Below are 10,677 nucleotides of genomic sequence, written 5' to 3'. Positions count from 1 at the left end.
TTTGGCCCTCAAAGCCTGCTAGTGAAGAGAAGGAGAGAAGATTGTGTTTCAAGAGGAAAGACGTGAAACTAGTATTTACTGAGAACATACTATGAACCGGGCATTCGGGCTAGGTCGCTGCATTTATGGCTGAATGTTCACAACACTCAAGAAATTATTTGCCTAGCCGTTCAAATCCGGACATATCTGACTCCATTGGGTCACAAAGGGGTGTGTAGGTGGGGTGAATGCACTTTGGGAGGCCAAGGTGGGAGGATCGCTTGAGCCCCGGAGTTCGGGACCAGCCTGGACAACATAGGGAGACCCCATCTCTACAAAAAATTAAGAAATTAGCTAGGCATTGTGGCATGCACCTGTAGTCCCAGCTCTACTTGGGAGGCTGAGGTGGGAGGATTGCTTGAGCCTGGGAGGTGAAGGCTGCAGTAAACTGTGATCACACCACCACACTCTAGCCTAGGCGAAACAGTGAGACCCTGTCTCAAAACAAAACAAAATAAAACAACAACAACAAAAAAGAGTGAGCTTGTCTGGGGTCACCCAGCTGGTAGGGCTGGGGTATCAACCTGGTTGCCTTATTCATCACCCCATACTGTCCCTCTCATTGTCTGTCATCCCTCCTCTCCTGTAAGCAACATGAGGACCATGTTTGTCTTATTGATGTACCCCCATCCCCTAACATAGACAGCCTGGCTGGTGCAGAGTGGGCCTTACAGATGTTTGTTGAGTGAGGCCAGGTGCAGTGGCTCATGCCTGTAATCTCAGCACTTTGGGAGGCTGAGGCAGGTGGATCATTAGAGGTCAGGAGTTTGAGACCAGCCTGGCCAACATGGTGAAACCCCATCGCTACTAAAAATAAAAAATAAAAAAAAATAGCCACGCGTGGTGGCATGCACTGGTAATCCCAGCTACTCGGGAGGCTGAGGCAGGAGAATCACTTGAACCCGGGAGGCAGAGGTTGCAGTGAGCCAAGATCATGCTACTGCACTCCAGCCTGGACAATAGAGCAACACTCCATCTAAAAAAAAAAAAAAAAAAATTGAAAAACAAGTCCCCTGCTGTGTTTAGCTCTAGGTTAGTGCTCCATTTGTGTTCCTTCACTTTGTCTTCACAATAACAGTTTGTTCCAGTGTTATCCCCATGTTATTTTATTTTATTTATTTTTGAGACAGAGTCTCGCTGTGTCTCTCAGGCTGGAGTGCAGTGGCGTGATCTCGGCTCACTGCAACCTCCGCCTCTTGGGTTCAAGCGATTCTCCTGCCTCAGCCTCCCAAGTAGCTGGGATTACGGGCACATGCCCCATGCCCAGCTAATTTTTGTGTTTTTAGTAGAGACGGGGTTTTACCATGTTGGCCAGGCTGGTCTTGAACTTCTGACCTCAGGTGATCAACACTCCTTGGCCTACCAAAATGTTGGGATGTTGGGATTACAGGTGTGAGCCACGGTGCCCAGCCTATCCATCCCCCCCGCTTTTTTTTTTTTTTTTTTTTTTTGAGACAGAGTTTCGCTCTTGTTGCCCAGGCTGGAGTGCAATGGCACGATCTCCGGCTCACCACAACCTCTGCCTCCTGGGTTCAAATGATTCTCCTGCCTCGGCCTCCCGAATAGCTGGGATTACAGGCATGTGCCACCACACCTGGTTAATTTTGTATTTTTAGTACATGTTGGTCAGGGTGTTCTCAAACTCCCAGCCTCAGGTGATCCACCCACCTCGGCCTCCCAAAGTGCTGGGATTACAGGCGTGAGCCACTGCGCCCAGTTTATCCATCCCCATTTTATAAAGAAATTGAGACTCAGAGATAAAAGGATTTGTTCAAGGTCACACAAGTGCCCTGGAGGCAACTGATTCAAATCCTAACCTTTTGAGGCAATTAGCAGCAGTTTCAACCTGGTTTCCTAATTCACTGATGGGGTTAGGGAGGGTAGGCAGATAACTTCCTTTGGCCACTGGTGGCTTCAAGTTTTTACTGCGGAGTTCTGCCTTCAGTCAGGTGGTGGGAGTGCCAGAGCTCGTGGGTGCTACCTACAAACCGCCTTTGTGAAAAAGCTGTAGAAACTCCTAAAAGCCAGCTGGGCATGGTGGCTCACGCCTGTAATCCCAGCACTTTGGGAGGCCAAGGTGGGCGGATCTTGAGGTCAGGAGTTCAAGACCAGACTGGCCAACATGGTGAAACCTCGTCTCTACTAAAAATACAAAAATTAGCTGGGCATGGTGTCATGCACCTATAATCCCAGCTATTTGGGAGGCTGAGGCAGGAGAATTGCTTGAACCTGGGAGGCGGAGGTTGCAGTGAGCAGAGATCATGCCACTGCACTCCAGTCTGGGCAACAGAGCAAGACTCCGTCTCAGGGTGAAAAAAAAAAACAGAAAAACTCCTAAATGCCAAAAGCATCAGGACACAATCCTACCTCTCTTTCAGCTTTCTTTACTTTCCCTTTTCCTTGTACCAGTGAGTTGGATGATCAGTCATGTACCTAAACATGGGGATAGAAAGGGAATGGGAAACCCATCCCCCATTCGGTTAAGACCTCTGCCCAGCACATGGGCTGTAGATCCTCTTCTCCTCGTGTGAGTTTCACCTTAGGACTCAAGTCAGCCAACCTGGCAGAGAGCTTGTGAACAGGAGTCATCTTAGGTGACAGTGTAACCGCCCAAGGGGTTCGCCTTGTCTGCTGCCTAGGATAGCCGATTTATCAAGACAGGGTAATTGTAATACAGAAAGAGTAATTCATGCAGAGCCAGCTGTGCTGGAGACTGGAGTTTTATTATTACTCAAATCAGTCTCCCTCAAAACTCTTATTATTACTCAAATCTGTCTCCCCAAAAACTCGGGGATCCGAGTTTTTAAGGATAATTTGGTGGGTAGGGGCCAGTGAATCGGGAGTGCTGATTGGTTGGCTCAGGGCTGAAATCATAGGGAGTGGAAGCTGTTCTCCTCTGCTGAGTCAGTTCCTGGGTGGGGGGGCCACAGAACTGGTTGGCAGGTCCAGGTGGGGCCCCCTGGTTGTTAGAAATGCAAAAACCTGAAAAGACATCTCAAAAGGCCGATCTTAGGTTCACAATAGTGATGTTACCTTCAAGAGTAATTTAGGGAAGTTGCAAATCTTATAACCTCTGAAATAATGGCTGGTAATATTTAGAACTCCAGCCCCTTTCGTCTTGACTTGGTGGTTGGCGGACTTTCATTAGTTTTACCAGAACAGTTTAGCCTTTCGGGAAAGGCTATTATATAAACTATACACTAAATTTCTTTCCAAAGCTAGTTCAGCCTACGCTTAGGAATGTACAAGGACAGTTTAGAGGTTAGAAACAAAAAGGGGTCAGTTAGGTCTGATATCTTTTACTATCATAATTTTCTCAGTTATGATTTTTGCAAAGGTGGTTTCAATAGGGCTCACTTGAGTTCCTGGTGAACCCTGACTCAGGCTGCCAGGGACAGCTCAATCCACCTGGTCTTCACAAAGAGGGTGTGTCGCTTGCCCAGGGTTTCAGTGTTAGAGACAAAGAGGCCAAGAGTCCAAGAATGTGGCCTCGTGCTCTCCAATTGGCCTCCTTCCTGGTCGTGGGAGATGCAAAGGTGAGAGGGAGGGGCAGATGGGCATGAGTTCAACCCGCATACTCCACCTGGGAAGGATGAACGAGTTTTGAGAATCAACTAGGTGCCAGGCACATGATCCCCCCACCACCCTGGAAATGGGGTTTAAGGGCAGCATTCCCATTTTCTTTTTTCTTTTCTTTTTTTTTTTTTTTTTTTTTTTTTTTTTGAGACGGAGTCTCGCTCAGTCGTCCAGGCTGGAGTGCAGTGGCGCGATCTCGGCTCAGTGCAAGCTCCGCCTCCCGGGTTCACGCCATTCTCCTGCCTCAGCCTCCCAAGTAGCTGGGACTACAGGCGGCCGCCACTACACCTGGCTAATTTTTTGTATTTTTTAGTAGAGACGGGGTTTCACCGTATTAGCCAGGATGGTCTCGGTCTCCTGACCTCGTGATTCGCCCGCCTCGGCCTCCCAAACTGCTGGGATTACAGGCGTGAGCCGCCGCGCCCGGCCAGCATTCCCATTTTCACACATGAAAAAAGCAGAAGCTCTGGGACATTAGGAAAGCGCCTTGTGGGGAGCGGGGAGGAGGGGCCAAGGTTGAAAACCCATGTATTGGGTACTGTGTGCTCACTTCCTGAGTGGCAGGTTTAGTCATAATCCAGACCTCAGCATAACACAATATAGCTTTGTGTTGTTGTTTGTTGTTGTTGTTGTTGTTGTTGTTTTTGAGACGGAGTCTCGCTCTGTTCCCAGGCTGGAGTGCAGTGGGGTGATCTTGGCTCCCTATATACCTTTATAATCTGCATGTGTATCCCTGGAATCTAAAATAAAAGCTGAAAGTCAAAAACAAACAAACAAAAAACAAAGAAAGCATCTTGCCCAAGGGCTCCGTGTAGCAAGTGGTGGTCAGGCTGGATGGTGCAGGTCTGCACTGCTCTATCTGCCCCCCAAAAGCAGAAGGACAGGGCCCTCAGTGATCTGAGGACTGATGAGGGTGGGCTCAGGAGGAAGAGGCCACCGAGGGTGTCCTCGTGCTGGCAGTTCTGCAAGATGTGCTGCAGGGCATTCTGCGACTAAAGCCTTGTGCTGGGGGTTAGTGACCAGGGCTGACTAGACCCCTTTCTTGGCTTCACAGTTCCCTTCCAAGACAGTGAAAAGCACATACTGCATGCTCAGCACTAAGAGGCTCCACTTACTTCATTCTCACATCAGCCCTGTAATCTACTCATTCTCCCATTTTACAGATGAGAAACAGGAGGAACAGGATGTATGTAACTTGCCCAAGGTCACAGAGCCAAGAGGTGGCTGAAGCCAGACTTGAACCCAGGCATTCAGCTAAGAAACTGCATTCTTAAGCAAAACATCATAAGACCTGCTCTAGAGAAAGTGTTCCTGCCTCCTGCTAGGCAAGGTGATGCCCTAGGGGAAAGGAAGGAGGAGAAAGGCTTGTGTTCTTAAATTAAGTATTTTCTTTAGGGATCGCACCTTTTGACCTACTAAGGTTGAGAATTCCTTGAGTTTTGGCTTAGAGAACAGTCTGACTTGCAATCAGGGTAGCTGAGTTTGAACTTGTGTGACTTGAAACAAGTTGCTCTCCTTTGTTTTATTTATTTATTTAGACAGTCTCACTCTGTCACCCAGGCTGGAGTGCAGTGGCGTGATCCTGGCTCACTGCAACCTCCGCCTCCCAGGTTCAAGCCATTCTCATGTCTCAGCCTCCTGAGTAGCTGGGATTACAGGGGTGCACCACCACACCCAGCTAATTTTTGTATATATATATATATTTATATATATATATACTTTATATATATATATACTTTATATATATATTTTAGTAGAGACGAAGTTTCACCGTGTTGGCCAGGCTGCTCTTGAACCCCTGAACTCAGGTGATCCGCCTGACTCGGCCTCCCAGAGTGCTAGGATTACAGGTGTGAGCCACTGCCACCCAGCCATAGACAAGTTGCCCCCCTCTGGACCTCATCTCCCTACTTGGGCAGAAGCTTGTCAGGATCTTACTGGTTTTGAGGATCCTCCGTTATTTAAAGAGACTAGAGAGGGAGTCTTGTTTGGCTCCCCCTGCTCCACAGCGTAGTAGAAGCGAAACTGCCTCCAAGAACCCTCATTTCCAAACCAGAGCTAGCCCCAGTGTTCCCTCTCCTCAGAGCCTGGGAAGAGGTCCAAAGGGCAAGGCTAGAGCAGGGATGGGGCTAGAGGGATTTCAGGAAGTACAGGAGGAGCTGGGGGCAGAAACATCTCTGCTCCCTTCTCTGCACAGGCAGCAGCCTGCCTGGTCACCTGGATCCCCAGCCCAAGGACGGCTCGGTAATAAACACTTTTGATATATTCTGGCCTGAGTCCTTGAGTTCACTCAAACGCTCAGAAACCTGTCTGCTTTCCCTGTGACACTCGGGCATTCCCCAAACCTGCCTCCCACCCACATCCCCCTAGAGTAAGGCTTAGTTTTATTTTCCAACCCTGGGCTGTGAATTGGTCCTCCAAAGTCTAGTAACTGGCTCACATATCACCCTGTGGCTCTGGCCAGCCTGCTAAACCTGAGTTTTGAATTGACCTTTAATTGCTCTAAATGGGCTACCCCACCCCACCCCATCCTGGGAAGATTCTGGCAATGATATAGATCAAGGCTTAGATCTTTTTTCTTTTTTCTTTTTTTTTTGAGATGGAGTCTCGCTCTTGTCCCTCAGGCTGGAGTGCAGTGGGGCAATCTTGGCTCACTGCAACCTTTGCCTCCTGGGTTCAAGTGATTTCTCCTGCCTCAGTCTCCTGAGTAGCTGGGATTACCGGCGCCTGCCACCACGCCTGGCTAATTTTTTTATTTTTAGTAGAGACGGGGTTTTGCCATGTTGGCCAGGCTTGTCTTGAACTCCTGACCTCAAGTGATCCACACACCTCGGCCTCCCAAAGTGCTGGAATTACAGGTGTGAGCCATCCACCCAGCCAAGGCTCAGATCTTTGGAGCCAGATCCCGCAGGTAGTGGTGGACAGTCTATATTCTCCTGCTCTCTCAGGCATCCCTGCAACATGGCATTCATTTGTTTGTGCTCTCATTCATTCAATGAATATAATGAAATTAACTGCATCCGGCCCTGGGAGATACGATATTGAACAAGACAGAGATCCTGCCCTCTAGGAGCCTTTTTTTTTTCTTTTTTTTTTGACAGGATCTCACTCTGTTGCCCAGGCTGGAGTTCAGAGGCACGTGCAGCCATGGCTCACTGCAGCCTCGAAAGACTCAAGCTATTCTCATACCTCGGCCTCCCGAGTAGCTGGGACTACAGATGTGCGTCACTATGTCTGATAAAATTTTTTTTGTATTTTTTGTAGAGATGGGGTTTCGCCATGTTGCCCAGGATGATCTTGAACTCCCAGGCTCAAGTGATCCTCCTACCTTGGCCTCCGAAAGTGCTGAGATTACAGGTGTGAGCCACCTTGCCTGGCCTCAGAAGCTTATAGTCTAGAGAAGAGACCTGGCAAGCAAACAGCCCTTTCCAAACAAGCGTCAGGGAAGAACAACTGGCAGATCTGCTGTGCCCACCAGGGGAATTCTGTCCTGTCTTATCTTTTTTTTCTTCTTTTTTTTTGAGACAGAATCTCACTCTGTCGCCCAGGCTGGAGTGCAGTGGCACAATCTTGGCTCACTGCAATCTCCGCCTCCTGGGTTCAAGCAATTCTCATGCCTCACCTTCCCCAGTAGCTGGGATTACAGGCGCCCACCATCATGCCCAGCTAATTTTTGTATTTTTAGTAGAGACGGGGTTTCACCATGTTGGCCAGGCTGGTCTCTAACTCTTGACCTTAGGTGATCCGCCTGCCTTGCCCTCCCAAAGTGCTGGGATTACAGGCATGAGCCACCACACCTGGATTGTCCCATCCACTTCTTGTTATTGGTTGCTGTGGGCGGTCCCCTCCTCTCACCCCTCCACCTGCCCTTGGCAGCTCAAAGATGATACCCCATCTACATCCCTCCTTCCCTGCCTTCCCCAGTCCCAGGCCCCTCTCCCTACAACAGACTCACCCTGACAGAGCTGTCCACTGTCCTTCTCACTTAGCAGCAATAACGGGGGGAACATGGCAGGGGGAACAGGACAGAGAAGTGAGTGAACAGACAAACGAACCCACTTTCTGTCACCCAGCAGATACCCACAACAGGTGAAGGAGAGAAAGCAGTCTCACAGACACCCCTCTCTGCTGGAAAGTCCTTCCTATCTGACTCCAGTCCCACTTGCTGGAGGAGTTCCCCTCATTTCGTCTCTGAGACAGCCTTCTTCTGTATAACAACTATTCAGAGACTTGAAATCTGCCTCTCTGATTTCTTCTGTCTTTGCAAATGTCACATTAAAGAGAACAAGGTAACTTGGTCTCTGCCTGCCTCGTGTTAATTCTCTAACCATGTCTGTGTCCCAGTCCCCCTCACTCTGCCCTTTAACCACACACGCCTTCTTTCCAATTTTATTTTTCTTTGGAGACTGAGTCTATTGCCCAGGCTGGAGTGCAGTGGCGTGATCTCGGCTCACTGCAACCTCCGCCTCCCAAGTTCAAGTGATTCTCCTGCCTCAGCCTCTCGAGTAGCTGGGATTACAGGTGCCCATGAGCACGCCCGGCTAATTTCTGTATTTTTAGTAGAGACAGGGTTTTATCATGTTGGCCAGGCAGGTCTCAAACTCCTGACCTCAAGTGATCCACCCACCTTGGCCTCCCAAAGTGCTGGGATTAAAGGCGTGAGCCACCATGCCCAGCCTCTTTCCTAGTTTCAGAAGAAAACCACAGGCCCTTTGCACTTGCTATAGCCTCTGCCCAGGGTACTTCCCAACCCATCCATGGCTCCTCACCGAGCTCAGGGCTGAGCTACAAGGAAGCTTGTCCTACTCTCCCCGTCGCTCCCCACCCCAAGATCAGGAGCTCCCACATTACACAGCTCCACAGCACCTTTACACTTCTCCTGGGTGATTAATTAATGTCTTCCTCCTGTCAGCTTTGAGAGGACAGGGATCGCAGTAGCTTTGTTCCTATAGAATCCCCAGTGCCTAGCACAGGCCTTGGCCCATAGTAGCTGCACAGATAAATATTTGTTGCTTGAATGTCTGCAGGATTCTCAATCTAGTCAACTTGTATAGGCTGTTGTCTTAGACCTGGAACCAGACCAAAGCAAGCTGGCCCAACCTTGGTTGTGTCCTAATTTGGCCATCTGACTATGAATATGCTAACAAATGACAGGCTTAGCCTCCAGCATTTCCATTCCTTCCCTGGAGCAAGCTCCCCCACCAGCAATCTTCCCAGCCCTAAGGCAGGTCTGTGTTGATGGGGCTAGAGGCCAGAGGAGTGGTTGATCTAATCACTCAATTCCATCTGCCTAACTTCAGAAGCTTCTTCCAAAATAAGAGACCTTTTTTTTGGATTTTTTTTTTTTTAAGATGGGAGTCTTGTTCTGTTGCCCAGGCTGGAGTATAGTGGCATGATCTCCGCTCACTGCAAGTTCTGCCTCCTGGGCTCAAGCTATTCTCCTGCCTCAGCCTCCTAAGTAGCTGGGACTACAGGTGCGTGACACCACATCTGACTATTTTTTTTTTTTTTTTTTTTTGTATTTTTAGTAGAGACAGGGTTTCACCATGTTGGCCATGGCTGGTCTCGAACTCCTGACCTCAACTGATCTGCCCACCTCAGCCTCCCAAAATGCTGGGATTATAGGCATGAGCCGCCGCTCCCAGTGGAGACCTTTATGTTTTCAATGGGTTGTGTAGCCCACAAAACACCCTTTGTCATTCACACTGTTTTTCTGATAAGGAAAATGAGACTGAGGGAGATGGGGTGACAAGTCCGAGGTCATACAGTTAGGAAGATGGCTAAGGCAACACTTGGAGTCTTGTGAAGCCAGCTGGTTTTCTGAAGGGGATGTGCCAACCAGCAAAGATTCTCAGATTCTGGGCTTTCTGGCAGTTGTTTGATTCTTTTTTTTCATTCATTCATTCATTCACTAATTTGTTTAGGAGATATAAGCTCCAGTCATTGCCTTCAAGGAGACCAAAGTCTCAGTTTGGCATTTTGAATCTAAGGTCTGGTAATGGTCTGAAATGATTATATATATTAGTAGAGACGGGGTTTCGCCATGTTGGCCAGGCTTGTCTTGAACTCCTGACCTCAAGCTATAAAATATATATACTATATTTATATAAACTATATATATAAATATAAACTATAAAATATATATGTTTGTTTATGTTTTATTATTTTTATTTTATTATTTTATTATATTATATTTATATTATTTTTATATATTATATTTATATTATTTATATTATTATAGCTATATTTTATTATTATGATTAATTTTGAGACAGAGTCCCAGTCTATCGCCCCAGCTGCAGTGCAGTGGCACAATCTCGGCTCACTGCAACCTCTGCCTCCCGGTTTCAAGCAATTCTGCCTCAGGCTCCCAAGTAGCTGGGATTACAGGCGCCTACCTGTAAAAAGTAGCCCAGCTAATTTTTGTATTTTTAGTAGAGATGGGTTTTACCACCTTGTCCAGGCTGGTCTTGAACTCCTGACCTCTTGATTCACCTGCCTAGGCCTCCCAAAGTGCTGGGATTACAGGCATGAGCCACCACGCCCAGCTGATTATATATATATTTTAGTGTTTATGTACGTATGTGCATTTTTCTTGCAAACTTTCTTTTTTTCTTTTTTAATTGCTTGGCAGAGCATTGAACTTGCAAACTTCCAGAGGGTTCCATGACACCCTGTCCCCTGACCTCCCTTCATTGCAAAAAGGTTAAGAACTGCTGGTATAACGAATGCTATGCAGTGTAAACAGATGGCAGCCCATGTACTCATCAGTATCTCCTGCCTGTTTGGGTGACTGAGGCCCCAGCATGTGACTATCTCTGGCCCAAGTGATAACCTAGGTGTCTGCACCTCATGACCCATCCACGGCACTGCTGACCTGTGACAGCTCCTCTCAGAAGATCAAACACATAGAAATGCACACACACACACACACATGCACATGCACTGACTCCAACACCCCCAGATTCACAACTGCTTCTGAATCCAGGGAGATCCTGTAACCGTCTAATGGGTTCACCTTGCCCATTGCCTAGACAGAGCCGATTCCTCAAAACAGGGAAA

Source organism: Pongo pygmaeus, chromosome 19, assembly GCF_028885625.2.
Source record: "Pongo pygmaeus isolate AG05252 chromosome 19, NHGRI_mPonPyg2-v2.0_pri, whole genome shotgun sequence".
In the NCBI taxonomy this organism is placed as follows: Eukaryota; Metazoa; Chordata; class Mammalia; order Primates; family Hominidae; genus Pongo; species Pongo pygmaeus.
Note: the sequence above shows the minus strand (reverse complement) of the source record.